The sequence below is a fragment of the Meleagris gallopavo genome, chromosome 4, assembly GCF_905368555.1.
Source record: "Meleagris gallopavo chromosome 4, MGAL_WU_HG_1.1, whole genome shotgun sequence".
NCBI classification, from domain to species: domain Eukaryota; kingdom Metazoa; phylum Chordata; class Aves; order Galliformes; family Phasianidae; genus Meleagris; species Meleagris gallopavo.
In genome coordinates, this window is record NC_139407.1 from 28,375,281 (window position 1) to 28,393,424 (window position 18,144).

Below are 18,144 nucleotides of genomic sequence, written 5' to 3' on the forward strand. Positions count from 1 at the left end.
TTATAGAATAGGTGAAACAATGTTTCAGTGGGTGGAAGGTGAAAGAAAATAACGGTTTTTGCAAAATAAAGAGACTTCGGAAGAGAGAAAAACACTTTAAGAAGAAGGGTCAAAATAGTATGTTTTAAATTACTTCATTTGACTATTTTCATTTCTACTGACTTTTAACCCCCAGCTGTACCTATCGGCTGAATTTAACTTGAACTTTTAAGAACAGACAAACACTGTATTTTAAGCCTGTATTTCTTGGTAATTGATTTTGTGGCCACATGGATAGTGTTGTCTGGCAGTTACCAGTGTGACAGAGCTCACAGCACCTCCAGAAATATGTTCTGAAACTGAAACTTGCTCTGCATTTGAGCCATCTGCATTGCTGCAAGGAGGGATCCTCATCGTGGCTTATTCCCCAACCTTTTAATTGTGAATGTTTCGGACACAATGGGCAGGCCTGTTCTTTTGCCCTATTGTTTCCTGTTACAAGCAGCCTTGCAGGAAAGTGGGTGCTTATAGCAGCATGCTTCAGGAACAAGAGTGAGTTGCTGGGGCAGGAGAGTGCCACAGGCTTCTTTGCTTTATTGGTACTGCTTTATTACACGTTCTGATGTTTGTTGCATGAGGTGGAAAGGAGCTTGACTCTTTCTGTGATGCTGCATGTTGCAGGCACGATGTTCTTGGCTTCCTGCCATTGCTTTCCACACCCTACTAACAGTGCATGAAGTGCTTTGCCAGGTGGAGAATATTGCAAAATATTGCAGGCTAAGTTTGTGCTTAGTACCATAGAACTTGAATGAAACTGAAGGAAGACTAGAAAAAGGAGGAATGGCTTAGAGGCAGAGCTAATGAACATGTTTCTTATGGGTTTGTTTCTTGATAGATACCCATGTGGGTTCTCTGAGGCCTAGTCAGGTGGAGCACACATGGTACAGCCTTTTCCGAAGTCAGCGTCCTAAACTCTCTTTGCAACTGATTACTGCAAAAAGCATAGACTTTTTGAGGCCTCCTCCATCTCGCCAAATGCAGTCAAGATAGTCTAATGAGCCCATAACTAGTAAAAGGAGACAGAAAAGCACATTCACAACATATAACTGGAATATTGAGCTACAAACCAAGCCGTTGGTAAACGTGATCATATGAGGTAGGGAGGTAGATCGCCTGAGGGTGTGGGAGGAGGGGGGGTGAGATGATTATTATCCAAGCGCTGTGTGTAGATGCCTCATTAATGTGTGGGAAACTCTTAAAATTCAGCTTTGATCAGGAAACGAAATTGGTTATTAGAAGAAGACTGTGATTCTGAAACTGCTTTGCTCCCTCTTGTGTCCCATGATATGACTAAGGGGCCATACCAATAGAGAGGAAAATAGAGAGCTGGACTCTCAGTTATTATAAGTTCCCTGTGGCTGTCAGCACTTCAGGGCTCTGATGCCAGCAAGGCTTCCAAATTGATTTAGAATCAAATGAAATAGAAGGGAGGGAGAGGAGGAGGCATAAATATTTTTTCCCTTGCTAATTTATTTCCCCTTTTCATGCATGAGCTAATGCGGTGGAGAGCAATGCAGCTAAAGTGAGTGTATTCACGAGGAGCTTTGTGCTGTTTTGCTCAGAGTTTGGGTGGAAATTGCTCATTGGCTTGTTAGGTCAGTCTGTTCTTTCCCCCTCCTATAGGCTCTGGAATCTCACAAAGCAGAGTAATGAATATAATTTCAGTCTGCTAGTGCATGTAGTAAAGGTCACATTCGCTATTGTGACTGTGATTCAGGGCCTGCAGTTGGAAAGGTGAAGGTTGTTACCTGTACAGGGGGAAGGAAGAGGGAAGGCTGTCCATCTCTAGAAGCTAGGCTGTGGGCTTGATACTGGTGAGTGTTCCAGCATTACTGATTGCCCTATCTGCCAGTTGCTTCTTCAGAAAGTGAGAAGGCTTTTCACAGTTAGGTGCACCTCTGGGAGAGGCCTCACTCCATACTCCTTTTAATTCAGAGATCCTTTCTGTGCTGTATCTTTTTTTTTCTTTTAGATGTAGTCATGCAGTTCTAGTCGTGAAGTTCCTTGTATTTTCCCATGATGCACCACTCCTGCAGACTTCATGATCTGCATGTTCTAAATGAAACTCATTTTGACGCATCTTCCATCTGCTTAAGTGTTGCCCATAAATAACAACATATTACAAAATTGCCTTCTTGTCAACACACAGATTGTTTATGTGTCATTTCCTCTATCCTTTGTGTTGCTGTAACTTTGAAGGGAAGGAGGATTTATTGGTATAGCAATATTTGGGAATGAAACCAAATCCTACGGGGGTATGAAATAAATATAGTCACTTTTTGGTACTACATTTTTATTTACTTTTTACAAAATGTTGTCTTTCCTTGACGGCTTTGTATCTCGCCATGTGGCATCCACTCGTTTTGCAATATCATCTGTTATTTAGGGTCTTACATTTCCAGAGTATGTTTGCAAGCTGTGTGTAGAACTGTGAACCACTATTTTTGACTGAGAGCTAATTTTTAATTTCTACTTACTGTAAACTAATCTTGAATGCCCATGAGCCACAGTGAAGAGCCATAGAGAAGGAACTGCTTTATCAATTTAAAATGCAGGTGAGAGATTTGTCAAAAGCCATGTTAGAAGAGAAAGCTGGTGGGCTGAACAAAAGCACTTAAACGCTGGAGCAGTTCACAAAGCAATTTTGAATAGATGCAATGGGCATTGTGGCAACACACCATTGGGTGTGGTGAAGTTGAAGAGCTGGACCTGAGCACCTTTCCCCTTGGGCGTGCAGTTGCAGGACTGCCCTTGATGCAAGATGATCTTTCTCCGTATGTTGGTTTCATAAGATCAACCTTTATTTTGCTTTATCCTTAATGAGGAGAAGGATGTATGTACTAAAGCTCATTCTACACCTTCAAATGTGTTTCCAAGAACATTTAATTAGAAAGTGAAGTACTTTTGCCATCCTTCTTTTTCTTTTTCCCTTATGTACAAGGGGCGCCATCCTCCCACTCCACAGAATGTGGTTGTGTTAAATAGGCAAGGCATCTACTTTTTGGAGGAAGGACCTCATCTGAATGATGAAGGCTCCTGGACCCAGACTTTGCACTTGAACCAGAAGAGATTTGATGATGATGCAAGAGCGAAACCTGCTGTGTGAGATTTGCTGTCATTTCCTTGTAGTCATGAGTCAACTCTGAGACATACTGCTAACCATTTGATAACATATGTGAGAAATTCCCAGAATCTGCTGCTCTAGCTTTTTTTTTTTTAAGGAGGCTTTAGAATGCACGCTTCCCTTCAGGTTTAGTAGACTCTTTGAAGAACTGACACCATGAACAGCTGATTTTTTTTCTGGTAATTTATTTTAATCTTATTTTCTTGATCTTTATTGAGCTATTTTGACTTTAGCACTGCTAGACTTTACAATTACTACTGGTGATGTGTGTAATATGAGGGTGCTGGCTTAAAACTCTTTTTCTGTTCAGATCTATGGTAAACCTCCCAGAAAATCCCACTATTTCCTCTCCCTTGAGTCAGAGCTCACTTATACAAATGTATATGTGTATGGGAACTGCTGAATCATGGCCTGAACCTCTGATTGATCACCTCAGCTGAGCAATGAGTCAGCCCTGGGAGCACAGGTGAAGGCAATTCACCTGTGCTGCCAGAAGGGGTGGAGCCTGGCTCCACCTCTCCTAGACCCCATTTAAGTGCTGACTACCAGTGGGAAAAGATCTCTTCTGGAGATTCCTCCTCTGGAGTTTTGCAGTGAGCCCAGGATGTGGGTAAGCATTCTATGTATTGTTTTTTATTGTTGTTGTTGTTATAATCTGCTTTGCCAAACTCTCTTGTTTATTTCTTAATTATAACATCTTTATATTCATTGATTATACAAAGTGCAAGCAGAATTATTTTGATTTTTCCCTTCAGAGTTTTTTTTTTTTCTTTGAGGATTCTTTGACTAGCAGAGGAGTTGAGGAGTTTTGACTAGCAGTACTTATTTCTAATGAAATGTTGGTTGGTCTTTCAGTGTGGTGTTTCTGGTTTGTTCCCCCTCCCCCCACCACTTGAAAAATATCTTTTTGGAGTGTTTGTTGTTAAAAGCACAACAGCAATCTTCCTTTGTGGGACACTTATAATGTAAAATGGCTCCGTTTTTCTTCTTGTGCAAATTTTTGTTTAATGAAATTAGATTTTGTAACTGAACTTATGGTGGCCAGAAAGTAAATAGTGTTAATTATTGTAAGAGGTGTAAGAGGTAAAACCATGATGTACTAATGTCTATTAACATTATAGAAAATACTGTATTCATAAAAAGGTTTGTTTTCCTCCTGAAATAATAATATTTTAGTGACTGCTTTGTTACACTGAAATGACAAGGAGTTGTATTGCCAGGTCTACATATCACTTCCTCATCTTAAAAGTAGTGGTGATTTTCAGAATATCAACAAATTTGAAACAAGCTTCCTTTTTAAAAGGGGAGGGGGGGGAAAAAAAGGAACAACACTCGACATCTGTCGTGCATGTTGTGGTAATTTACATACCTACGTTTCTGATAGAAAAAGCTAAATATCAGGAAAGCATTTCCTGACAGGAAAGGAGGGTGGATTAGTCTTTCTAGTTTGGATTTGAAGTCTCTGTGGCTGATCATTAATAGTAGATCAGGCAAATATTGATCAGGAAAGACTGAGCTTTCCTTGAGGTAGGAGTTGGCTTAATAACTTCCTAAAGACCCTTCCATCATTGTGAATGTATGATTATTACATGTATTAAGTATTTTCTTTCCTGCCACTTGTTCCTTTTCATTCTATATATGTGTTTTTCTTCCTCTACACAAAGAATAAGATGTATCATATAAACTGAGGAACCGTTAGAAAGAGAAATAGGGATATGCTTTCCTAATCAAATGATGAATAATTATAAAGCTTACTGATTATGGATGAATTTGCCTTGATCACGTCTTGTTTTCTATGTGTTCTCATTGGGCTTGATTTCATGATAATGTTCTGTTTGCTTTTTTTTTTTTTTTTTTTGCTTTTGCCAGAGAATCCCTGCCTTGGCCTGAGCAGAGGGAGCACTTGCAGAACTGGAAGCTGTTTCCTGTTGATTGTGCTTCTCAGGATCAGTTCCTACGCATCTTCAACTGTGCACTGTCTTTATCTTGAACCGAAGGTAAGGCGTTAATTTTCCAGTCATTACTTTCAGTGTTTCTTAGAGGAACACTTAACTCTAATTGCATTAGCTTCATTCTGTAGCTGAAATTCCGTCATAGAGGGAGTCAGGCTAGAATCAGTGAAACTGTTTATTGTCTTGATTATTTGGCTGTGTAAAACTTTGTTTTCTTCTGTGGTGTGAAACTGCAGTCTCTAGACAGCAGCAGCAGTCATACAGGAGCAGTACATGCTCCTCCTTGATTGGGTATTCCAACCTGTGTATTCAGAAAATGAGAGGCGTATTGTTAAAGATCCAGCAGAACTTGCTGGTTGCCAAACATGATAAAGATGGAAACTTAATGTCTGGAGTTATTGATTTGATGTTAGCCTTTTCATGTTACAAAGAGATAATTGTTCTAAGGCTGAAAAATAAAAGATCTGTAATTTTTTGTTTCTGAAATATGGCTTGGTTATTGATTGTGAAAGGGTAGTATTATTATGTGCTACTTCTTGGGTGGATATTCGTAGTGCACGTGTTGGTACAGCAATGTTGCCAGCTCTGAAGCTTTAATAATTTTCAGTACTGGTAATAGTATACTTGCTAACAAGCCCAAGGTTTTGTGTTTTTTGTTCTGTTGTTGTTTATGCTATGTTTGACTATACAGGAAGTAGTGGTGTTGGCACAGAGCCCTGTCTTGTGCTATTCATGAAGCAGTACCGTTTCTGATGCAAGAGTGAAGGCTCCTTTCCTACTGTGGCTGCTCTGCTTAGCTGTTTCCTTGAGCAGAGATATTTTCCTCAAGGCATTGGTCTGTGCTTCATTTCTTGTGTTATGTCTTTTGATGATGGTCAGAGTTTGGTGCTTTGCTTAAGTTCTTTCATGGTAATGAAGAACAACATAATTGCACTTTTCCAGTGTTGGGATGGAGGTAGAGACATCATTCTCTGAGGTCCTACTCAAGTATGTCTAACTGTCAGCTATGAAGCCTATGCTGCTTGGAACGTGCGTGGAAGCATCCTTAGCGTAGCAACTAAAAATTTTGTGTATGCTGTTTTGTAAAATTGCAGTTCTTCAAACTTTGACCTATTTGCTTCTTTAAATGGTGTCTATCTTGGAGAATGCTATATAAATGAATCATCTCCTAATGCGTGCGTAGGGACAGCTCTCAATGTAATGCAGGTCTTACTGTTTCATAGTGTCAAATGTGTAATATGGGTATGCTGCTTTATTGATCTTTGCAGTTCAGGACTACTCTGTTACGTGTTACTGGCTGAACTTGGTGCTTGGTAGCAGATTCTCTCCTATCTCTGTAGGCCCTGCTGTTTTCCCGCTAAGTGGAGTTATAGTCTGATATGATATAGTGACTTAACCTGTAGCATTTTTTATCAGTGTTCTAGACTGTTTTACAAGAGAAGTCTGCATCATTTTTGTCTTGTATACATATTATTACTAATTAATATCTCTTTATTTACTGTCTTAATCTTTTCTCAGTTTGTGTCCCCCCCCATCCTGCTGAGGGGTAGTGAACAAATGGCTGGGTGGTGCTTAGCTGTCTGCTGAATTAAATCATAAGATATGATGTGACAAAATTAAGATCTTACAATCAGGCTGCCAGACAGTGTCATTGTGAATCGTGTTGTGTGGTGTTCCTGGCCTTTTTGAAAAGTCTTAGTCATGAGAAGTATGAGTAAGTTCTCCACTCCTAGATTCTGGCTAAGAAGGAGTGTTATGGGTGCTTTCTCTTACTGTTCTCTGTCAGTGCAAAAGTTACATCTTCTAGAAACACTTAGATAAAATGGAGCGTAAAGGACCTGAAGCCAAGACTAGATATATTTAGTACAAAATGAATGTGAGCGAAACTAGTTTCCTTTGTTGCCTCAACTTCAGAGAGCTGAACAATTGACTTCAGAAAGCCATTGCTGTTGTCTTTTGACTTTTCAGAAACGGCTTCACAAGAGACGTTATCATTCAAGCATTTGATAGAGGTCTGATCTCTGCTTATGGACTACTGATGCATAACACAACTGATACGTAATAAAACACAAAAGATGAATTTTCTGCTCAGCCACTCTCCAGCTTATTGTAGTAGAAAATTGTGCTTGGCATTACATTGTTTCTTTTGTTGTACATTGTTATATTTCCAGTGTTTGAATTAAGGTTACAAATCTCCATGGTTTGGGGATGACAGCACAACCTTGGAATTATTTTAAGATTGTATGGAAGTAACAGAAACCTCATATTTATATTGGGTAATAAAAAAAAACTATAAAATTTAATATGGACACAGAAATATTATTATAATTCTGCAAATCCTTGCAAGGGAAGAATTTCCTTGCAAGGTTTTCTGTCCAAGGGCAACACTTAGCAGTGGTGGTACCCTCATTGAGGTTAAATATGTCAGTGCAGTTTTGTCTTAAAGAATGATGGTAATGGATGGAAATTATTTAAAACAAAACATTATTGTTGGCTTAGCTTCAATAATCTAGGAAGCTGTTAATAACTATGACTGCTTGAATAATTTATAAGATGCCTCTCAGTGTTTTTTCACACTAGTTATTTGATCATTTCCCCTGATTATTGTTGTTTGTAATTACAGTGGTGCCAAGAGGATCAAATTAAGATGAGGGTCTCTTACTCTTCATGCCAAGTAAATAGATGTTTTTCATTGCTAAAGAAGCTTCAATCTAAACTGCTATGATAGAAGGGGGAAAAGAAGATAAACAGTTGGATCAGGGTCATTGCAAAATCTCTGACAGAGAGAACTGTCATCTTCTGGAGGCTTTCTTTAACCCATTGTCTGTTGGGTCGTAGTTATCTAACTACTGATGTACACTTTTGCTTTCTTCACATGTGATGTGACATAGGCCATCAGTTATCTGCTTCTACTTCATTCACATCTGCTGCTCAGCAAGGAACAGGAGCTCAGATGTGTCTCAGTCTTTAGCACTGGAATGATGGATTAGGGATTTGTCTTTAATACCAAGAACGATAGTATTTAATGATACAGGTAAGTCTAAAAAGAGAAATAGTTTCTTGCAAACAAGAATGAGAATGAGCATGAATCTGTGAAGGCTAGAATGCGAGTACATTTTAACACTTTTTCCTGAAGCACTTAGCCTCTGGCAGAACTTCACCCTGAATCCTGGATCAAAGAGCTTTGGCATGGGAAGTGGTTCTTGGGCTGAACGTGACAAAACTGAGTGAAATTTCAGATTCATGTAGGGACTTTCCACAGCCCTGACAAGAACAACTGTTGAAACTGTATAATTACATTTCTGTGGTTTTATTTTACTTACTGTAATTTGTTATCTTGATGTAGCTTATGTACAGTGTTTGCAATTGGAGTTTGAGAATTCAATAAATTATGAGATTGATTTATTCCCATTAAGAAGTAATTTCAAAATAAGATTGTTCCTTACTAGTACTGTAATTGAAGACTGAAACGTAATGAGAACAAGTGATCATCCTGTAGATTTCCATGAACTATTAAAAACAAAAGAAAACTGAAAACCCCAAAACTACTTTTTCCATTTTAGTTTAATGACTAATTCAGAAAAAGTGCTGTTCACTAAAATGAAAATTTGCAAGTTCGGTGTTTAAGGTCCCCCCCCCCAAAAAAAAAATTGTTTTAAGAGTACTGTAATTTGCTTGAAAATTCAGAACGTTGTACTATTCTCTACCTATTAGTGTTAAAAACTGTTTCCAGTTGCCTGTTGGCTGAACCGGACTAAGGAAAGTATTCATCTTCCTTTACACATAGGTTGCTCTAAAAGTAATGTTTCCTATTCATTTCCATGGAAACTACAGTAGATGCAGAGCTTGCTAATGCTTTTTGATAAAGCAAATTCTCAGCTACAAGATGCTATTTTTCAATGTAGCCACTACCATTAGCTATGCATTTTCACCAGCAGTTATCAAGAGTTTGGGGCTGTGCTTCTAAAAATAAATTAAAAAATCTGCATCAGTGGAGGTGACCTGCTGTTGCCACTGCTGAAACACACCATCTAAAATGTAAGCACGAGACACTTCACTTAATACTTGTGAAATTAACCTTTTACCTTTCTCATCGAAAATAGTTCAGTGAAGAAGGGTACTCTAAAATTCAATTCACCTCCTAGTTGTCTTCAAAATTTCTCCTGAATTGAAATCACTCCCAAAAAGGCATTTTCAGAATGAAACTCAAAGGCCAAGCACTCTATTTCCATGACCTGAGAAAAATACATTTGTGTATTTTTTTTTTTTTGGTGCATGTTTCATTGAATATCTCAACTTGCAAAGGGCCTACAAAGATTATTGAACCCAACTCCAGACTCTATGCAGGTCTACTCAAGAATTAAATTGGCAGACTTGGTGCCATGATTGCTGTCCAGAGGAACCTGTTCCAGTGCCCAACTAACTCTTAATGAATAATCTTCCTGTCATCCACCTGACCCAGTTCTGTGTTCTTCCCTTTGCTCCCCCTTGTGAGAAAGCTGCAGGCTGTGGTAAGGTCTCTGTCTCCTCTTCTCTGGGTTAAATAAACCAACTAACCTTAGCTGCAGTGAACCTCATATGTCTTGTCCTCTAAATCTTTACAGAATCAAAGAGTCACACAGAATTGTAGGGGTTGGAAACGTCCTCAAGAGATCAAGTCCAACCCTGCTGCTAAAGCAGGTTCCCCACATTAGGTCAAAGTTAGCTCTCCTGAAGTCTAGGATAGCAATCCTACTTCTTGCTTTGCTTTTTCCATACAAGGTCTCAAACTTTGCCATCTCACAATTGCTACATCCTAAGCTGTTGACCAGCCCTTCCTTGTTAGTAAGAACAAAGTCAAGAACCTTTTACCATCTTCAAAACCCTTCTTTGTATGCTCTCTAATAGTCCTATAATGTCCTCCTTATATTGTGGTGCTCCAAACTGTGCACAATGCTCAAGGTGAGGTTCCAAAAACTCAGTAATAGCAGAGATTCTATGTTTCCCTGTGAAATCTTTCACTCCTTTAGTCGTTTGAAACCCTCTAGTTCCTGCTGGAATAAAGTATATAATTAGGAATGCCAGATGCTCTTGAGGCTAAAAAGCTATCTTTTATTTTCCATGTGCAGATGTGTCAGAGTTCATAATTTGGAGAATAAGCACCGGGTGTTTATACTGTAAGGGACTGTAGGAATGTTTTGCTGATGGAAAGGTTACTGTTTGTAATGCAGATTGAAATTGCCTTTTCCTTCTAGATGTATCTTGGTGTTCAAAGGATTAAAGCTCTGACTTTATTTTTAATATATCCTTCTTCTGGCACTTGCCCATTCATTAGCATGTGACCAAGGTTCCCATTTTGCCTGCTGAGAAGGAGGGTTGTGGATATGGAAATGTCAGAGCTTTGAAAGCATATATTTCCCTTATTTTTGGGTAGTAGCTCTGTCTAGAATGATCTGGTAGATGTTGGCCTGTAATGGTGAAAATGTAAGAGGTGGTATGAATTCTTTAAAAAGTATATGTGAGAGCTGTGCCAGAATAAATAACAGTTTCCTGCTGTAGACCTGGAATTTGATCGTCAGCCCTTACAAGAAAACAATCCAATGAGTCTAAACCTTTATGGCATCTGCGTTCTGTCTCATTAGGTTTCATTGCTTTTGTCGGTCACACCTTTTCAGTCTGCTTAGCTAGACAGGTATGCTTTCCATCACGAAGAAGGAAATTGGGCTGGATGGGGATATGTAAATGAATGACGTAATTACAGAGGTCACTAGGCAGTTTGGCTGAACGTCAGGACATGTGCGATTTCTTGATTATTCCCAAGTTACCTATGTTTTATGTCTGTTTATTTTCAGTAAAACATTATTGATGCATGAAATTACTGCTAGGATCTCAAGAGGTTCAAGAAGAGAATGTTAATATTGTTAGGATCTAGCACTTCATAAAGGAAGCTGGGAAAAGGCATGTGAAGGCAGGGAGGTATGAGCTAATTATAGTCCCAATTAAAATTTCTGAAGAAATACAAAGAGCAGTCTAAGAGGTAACAGAAAACAAAGTAAATCCTTCTCTGGACTGTAGCTTCTGTGAGAGAAACTGGGTTCTGTTCTGGTATTATAACGGGATTCTGATTGCTCTATGAGAATACTTGGAGAAAGAGAAGGTTATAAAGTAAACCCATTGTAGAGCACATAAAATTTTTGTGTAACAATCAGCTGGGTGGTGGCAGGATTGTATGTATATAACAACATTTGTGCTATCGCTTTCTAGTGCCCCAAGGTCTCCCCTTTTCTCCACTCTCTTGTTCAGTAGGTCTTCCCCAGTGTACTCTCTTTCCAGAGACAGTTTTGTGTATGTGGGATCCTGAGCTCAGTCACTTGAAGTGATGTAACTGAAGATCAGGGGTAACTGTGCTGAAGGTGTCAAACATGTTTGAAATGGCTTAAACGCTCTGTTTGTAGTTTTGAGACAGGCTGAAGTTTAACAAAATATTTAATACACGTGCTTAAATCCATTCCTTTTCTAGTGGGCAATGATCGTTCATCAGTGCACTGGGGCTTCAGCATAGGTGCTGTGGGGCCTGCTGATTTGCAGGCCTTAGAGATAGTTTTCCTTTCTTTCACCTAACGCTTTCTCTTTATTGTACTGGTTGGGCTTAACTGATGGTAGAAACAAAAACATCAAGATGATTGATAGCTTGTAGGTACCAATAGGTGCTTTGCAGCTGAGTCTGAGTTAACGAAGTCCCTTTTTGCTTGGGGAGACTACTGAGCTGAGATTTGTCCTGAAGCTAGATCTTGTTGATTTGTTCTCTTATTTCTTTGGATGTCATGGAGGTTCATCTATTCATGGGGAGATCCTTATTTTTTTTTTTCTTTTCTTTTCAGGAGGATTGGTTTTTAAATGTATTGATTGAAGTAATAGTATTAAAGGTGGCATTGCATTTACCTATATTTTCATTCATTCAAAAGCACAGCATAATGCAATACAAATTGTAATATATGCATTTTATTATTATTATTATTATATTAGCTATATTTTTGCAGCTCTGTAGAGGAGAAGGTTTCTAGACCAGAATAGAAGTAAGATTTGGGAATGAGTGTGTTAATATCTTCAAGGTGAGGGGAAAATGAGAACTAGGTAGAGGGCAGAAAAAAGATAGTGTTTCCTGAGGAGGGAAAGGTAGTAAATGAAGATGTGATCCTAGATCAGCAGTCTGTAACCAAGTCTTGCTTTCTGTGAAGTTTATATGTTTTTCTTTCCCTTTCCCTTCTCTCTCTTCTTTTGTTGGGCATGCACTTTTTTTGAGTGTCACGGTAATCTTTGGCCTTGGCTGGGCACAAAGACTGAACATTCAGTTGTTCTGAGGGTCATGAGAAGAGCTAGTGCCCCTGACGTGGATAGCAAGCTGCTTTCTCCGTATGTGGAGAAAACTACTCTGCTCACATGGAGTAGATCTCTAGATCCACGCAGTTGAGTAGGAACTGCTGGAGTCATGGGATTGTGATTGCTACAGTATCCACTTACAACCCATAGTGATTCTTAAACTCACAATAAACAATTGTAACATGCTCTACTACAGATGCCTTCAATGCTACTTTTTCCAAGAGCCTGCAGACAGAGGAAAAGCGTCCATACCCAAAGCTAGTGTCTGATGCGTGGAAATCAGGAGGGTCTTCCTGAGTTCAGTGAATCAGCATGTTTCAGATACAGCATCTCCATCCCTTATCCAGCAGACCTGAGAAGCATGGCTTCCAGAGCTCCTCAAGTGCCCACGTGATCTGTGGGTAAGATTAGAACTTGATTCTTCTTGGTTGATAGTGAATAGGAATCTGTTACAGTTCCAGCTAAAAGATTAATTTTTTGCTTTTCATAAACGTCCTGATGAGACCCCTGGTCTCCAGCGATTAAGGTAGCAGTGACTCTGTGTAGTCAGGCTTGGAAATAAGGCTCAGAGTGTTGTTCAGTGTTTTGCTGAAGTAGAACCAGGATGGGTCAGCATGCAGTCATATTCTGAGCTGCACTGACTCACTGTGGCAGACTAGAATGAAAAGGTCAAACATAAGATTGTGTGAGGACTTTCAAGTAGACAAAAGGGATGAGAACTCTACTATAAGATAACGAATGCAGCTTACTAAAAGCTGTGTTTGAGTCTCTGATAATGGACAATTTTAGTGCTACTGGATGCTTTCATACAAGATCTGCTTATTTAAATAGGTTTTAATTTAGGAGAATCCTTTGCCAGAGGTCAAGCACAGTAATTAATGAAGTGTTTCATGGCTTTATTTACATTTCTTTGGGCACCTAAGCAAGCAGTGTCAGGGCATGTCAGGTATAAAAAGGACATGAAGACTGGATGCTTTATGCAAATAAAGTGTGGACTGAAAGCTACTGAAGCACAGTTCTTCTGTAGCTTATAGTTGTGTGTCCCTGATACTATAACATGTTTACATTTTGACTGTATGATATGGTTTTAGCTTTCCAATTGGGAAGGAAAATGTAAATTTTTCAGAAGTGAAAGTTAGTTATGAAATCAATAGGCAAGAGAGAGTTTCTATCCCTAGACTCAAGTAAAATATCCTAACATACACAGTATGTGCAAACTGATGAACTTGGCATAAGGCATGCAAACATAACCCCCTGAAACAGATGGGAGGAAAGTGATTTGAAAATAAACAAGTGATTTGGAAATTATGTACGTGTCTGTATTTTTCAAGAAAAGTTAAAGGTTCATAGTAACCACTGACCATGTAGAACAACCCGGTTTAAAGATAGTCTGGAGTAATGCTTGGACCCAATGAAGTTGATGGCTTCTCTCTTCTTGATTTAGTGAGTTAAGCAGTGCTTAAGCAGTCAGTAACTGTCTGGTGCCCCCTGAAGTCCAAGCTACGCAACTGAACTAGAGCAGCCACAACTTCTTACTGTGGTCTCTTTATCTTTAATGTGACTTCTCACTTTTTTTGCCCAGAGTTTTGAATTTGCAATTGCATGTGGTTATTGATAAAGCTTGAAGTGTTTGATAAAGCATTCTCTCAAGGTTTATCAATAGGGACTTCAGTGGTGTCTCAGTATGGCTCTGGATCATAGTTTGTCATGATGCATTTGCCAGTGCTGCAGATCATTAAGATCCCATTGTTATTTTGATATTTCAAATGTAGAAGATGTTTCTGTGTTACTCTCAAGTACTCAGTCTTTTCTTTGGCAGTGGCTGACTGCCTGCTGTTTAAGTTTTAGATGTAGCTGTGAAGTCATTGTAGTTCAAGGAATGTGGATCTGGTGCTAGCTGATGCTGTTTAACTATATTCCCTCTTGTTTTGTTCTTTTCTGTTTATGTTTGGATTAGTGCTTCCTTGGAAAACTCCTGGGCACAAATATCTATTGTATCTTTTTTTTTTTTTTTTTTTTGTCAACTAGATCCTCACTTCTATTTTGTCATGACCACAGCTTAGTGAAAACAACGGTGTAATCTTAATAAGTTAAAGCAGATATTTCCAGAGATCTGCTTCCTTGATTCCATGCAGGTACCTTGCCAGCCTGTTAGGGTGATGTGCAGATGTCAGTGGATAGCTAATGTTGTCTGTGTGAAGTCGTAACTTCTAGCTCTTAAAACACAGGACAGATGAATTCTTTACTTTTTGTAATCCAAGGCCTTTGACATGGTTTCCTACCATGTCCTCGTCTCTGAATCAGAGAGATAAGTATTTGAAGGGTGGATTGTTTGGTGGATAAGAAATTGGTTGGAAGGTTGCAGTGGGAGGTTAGCAGTCAATGGCTCTATGTCCAGATAGAGACTGGTGATGAGTGGTGTCCCAAGAGGTGTATCCTTGGGACCAGTACTCTTTAACATCATTATCAGTGGCATAGATGATAGGATCAAGTGCACCCTCAGCAAGTTTGCTGATGACATGAATCTGATTGGTGCAGTTGATACAACAGAGGAAAGGATGCCATCTAGAGGGACCTTGATAAACTTGAGGGGTGGGTGTGTATGAAACTAATGAGGTTCAACAAAGCAGAATGCAAGGTTTTGTACTTGAGTTGGGGCAATTGCAGCTATCTATACAGACAGGGAGAAGAACTCACTGAGAAGAGCTCTGTTGAGAAGGACTTAAGGATCCTGGTAAATGAAATACCTAATGTGGGCCAGCAGTGTGTTTGCAGCCCAGAAGGCTGATATTCTGGGCTGTATCAGATGAGAATGGCCAACAGGGACAGGGAGGTGATTGTCTCTCTTTACTCTGCCTTTTCAAGGCCCCATCTGGAATAGTATGTTTGGGTCTGGGGCCCTCAACACAGGAAAGATGTGGAGCTTTTGGAGAGGGTCCAGAGGGGAGTAATGAAAATGATCTAAGGGCTGGAGTACCTCTCATGTGAAGACAGGCTGTAGGAGCTGGTCTTGCTCAGTCTGGAGAAGAGAAGGCTCTGGGGAGACCCCATTGTGGCCTTCCAGCCCTTAAAGGGAATCAGTAGAGAAATTAACTTTACATGGTCAAATAGTGATAGGACAATGGAGAATGATTTTAAAACAAAGGAGGGAAGGTTTATATTAGATGCCAGGGGGAAGTTTTCCATTGAGAGGGTAGTAAGGTGCTGGAACAGGTTGCACAGAGAGACTGTGAATGTCCTTCTCTGGAGGTCTTCAAGGCTGGGTTGGATGAGGCCCTGAGCAAATTTATTTAGTACTTGATCCTAGTGGTTGGCAACTCTGCCTGTAGTAGAGGGGCTGGAACTTGTTCTTTGGGTCCCTTCCAACCCAAGCCATTCTGAGATTCTGTGTAACCCCTCATAAAACTCCTGGCTTTAGAAGTTTGGATGTTTGGTTTTTTTTTTTTAATGAAACAATTCACTAGTAAATATAAAGCATATCCTGTTCTGCATCTCAAATGTAAATGGTACAAGTTGCATATCTTAAAGAGGAAATAAATCGCTGTATTGAAAATGAGTGTTCTGACAAGACACACAGACAATTTATCATACTTGCCCAGCTAATTTGAGTTGTATTTCTGTATCTAGTGCTGTGTTTTCTCCAACTCCATAGATACCTGAAGCCCTGCTCAAAACTATTTTGAACAATCAATGAACAAATGATGAAGAATGGGCAAGGATTATTATGCTGAGTGGAAAGCCCAGGGAGCTTTCCAATCATCTTTCTCAGTTTGTCTGGTGGCTGATCTTATTGCTAGCTCGTCTTGGATAGTGACTGATATTATTCAAGTTAAAAAGAAGCTCAGCCTCCTAAATATTTGGCAGAACGCATCAATTTAAAGAGAATCCCTTTATGCTGACGTACAGAATGGCTAATTACTGATGTCATTGTTATAACGTTGAGCTACAGTTTTTAATAGGAATGGCAAGAAGAATTTTGCCCAGCAGTGTATGTGGGTTCATCTATGGTATTGATTGTTACAGGAGGTTCCTAAGGGTGGACTCAAACATGTCTGTATTGAAATTATATTAGAGAATGACTTTATTTTGAGCATCTGAGCAGTAAGCCTGGGAAGGAGATGACCTGTATAAAAGTCTTTAGCTATTATGAAAACAGTAGTTTAAAATGCTCTCCTTGTATTCACAGAGAAGATGTTAGAGCTATATGTCAACTCTACTGGTCACATCTGGAGACAGCAAAGTAACCCCAGCAGTTATATCTACTGACAACCAAGAAACAATGAGATCAAGGGATTTGTTTTAAAAGTGAAGACAAACCGTTTAAGAAGAAAAGTCTTGGGGATATGTCAAATTCAGACTGAAGTACATACCTTGGATAGTCAGAAGTAAATGCAGATAGGTTTGGCATTTGCTTGTTTTAGGAGATTCAGGTCTGGTCCAAGCTGGTAAGCTTTGACATGATATTAAGGCATTCCTGGATATGCTGGTAATTGTTTTACATTTTTTAACTGTGAAGTCACCACTGGAGGACTGAAGCTAACTGCCACTTTGCCCCTTAGAGTCCTTCCTACGCAGAGTCGCTGCTGATAGGGTCCCCAAAACCTAGGGGCTTTTTTTGTTAGCTTGTTTTTTGGTCTTATGTGAGAAATATGCACCCTTCAAATTTCTCTGAAAATGGGGGTGAGAGTGCAATGTTCCAGGCAGGAACCAAAAAAAAATAGCATCTTTAGCTCCTGTTGAAAGAGAGAATTGCGTAATACTTTGCAGCGTTTGTAAATGGCTTTTTGCTTTTTGGAGATTTAATATCTGCTACTGAAGAGTCCTTGAAATGGGGCAGATGTATGATGGTCCAGATATACTCTGCCTCCTGGTTTCTAGATATCTAACCTTGATTCAGCTGTGAGGGTTCAGCCTGCAGTGTCAACTATAACTTGAATGGAGCAACTGGGAAAACAGCATCCAAAACACAGGGCAGATCCCTCCAATACATATATTCTGGTTATCCTTGGGAGTCCTTCTAGATGCCCATGACTAATTTAGGGTTGTAGGTGAATCACTGTGACTTGCATCTGACAGAGACATGAGCAGGTAATGCCTAGTCTTAATAGTTCTAGTTGATGAGGATTTCACTAGGCAATGAGAATTCTGCCTGATGCACGTGTGTGTGACTGTTCTGTGGCCTGTATTAATACAGTGTGAGAAAACATGTTGCATCACATAGCAGGTGGTTTGGAAATTCCTATTTGTTTCCAAAGTTCCATTTGACCATTGCAACTGCTCTAATTTGCTGGAAAGAGATATGTTGTTACACTGGATTTGGTCCTATCCAGCCTGAATATATTCTTCACTGAATTCTTTCAAATATCTGGGGGAAAAAAAGAACAAAAAGCTTATTTCTGACTCCCTGTCTTAACTTGGCTTACTTAATTTGTTTACTAATGCCTTTCTCAGCATATTTCTTTGGTTAGAAACTGAACTGGAGCATTCTAGTGTGCTTTGATGGAGCTTTTGAATATGGCATTAGCTGACTAGTTAATACTGAATTTTCAGCTTTGCTCCTCATCTAACTTTTGGTGTTATAGTCTTTTCTATCTGTGCGAATGCTGACTTTTTCTCTATTCGAAATCACTAAGCTGTATTTTTGGCAGCTTGTTTTTAAGCAGGGAGGAT

General features: G+C 39.4%; 1 long non-coding RNA gene across 1 annotated transcript in view; it reads left to right on the forward strand.

Moving 5' to 3' along the window:
* The first annotated feature begins 4,837 nt into the window (after positions 1-4,837).
* Positions 4,838-18,144, forward strand: part of LOC146544455 (uncharacterized) — a 178,204-nt gene continuing 164,897 nt past the window's right edge. Inside the window, exon 1 of the long non-coding RNA XR_014882778.1 lies at positions 4,838-5,160. This is a non-coding gene — a long non-coding RNA (uncharacterized LOC146544455). The remainder of the gene's footprint in view (positions 5,161-18,144) is intronic.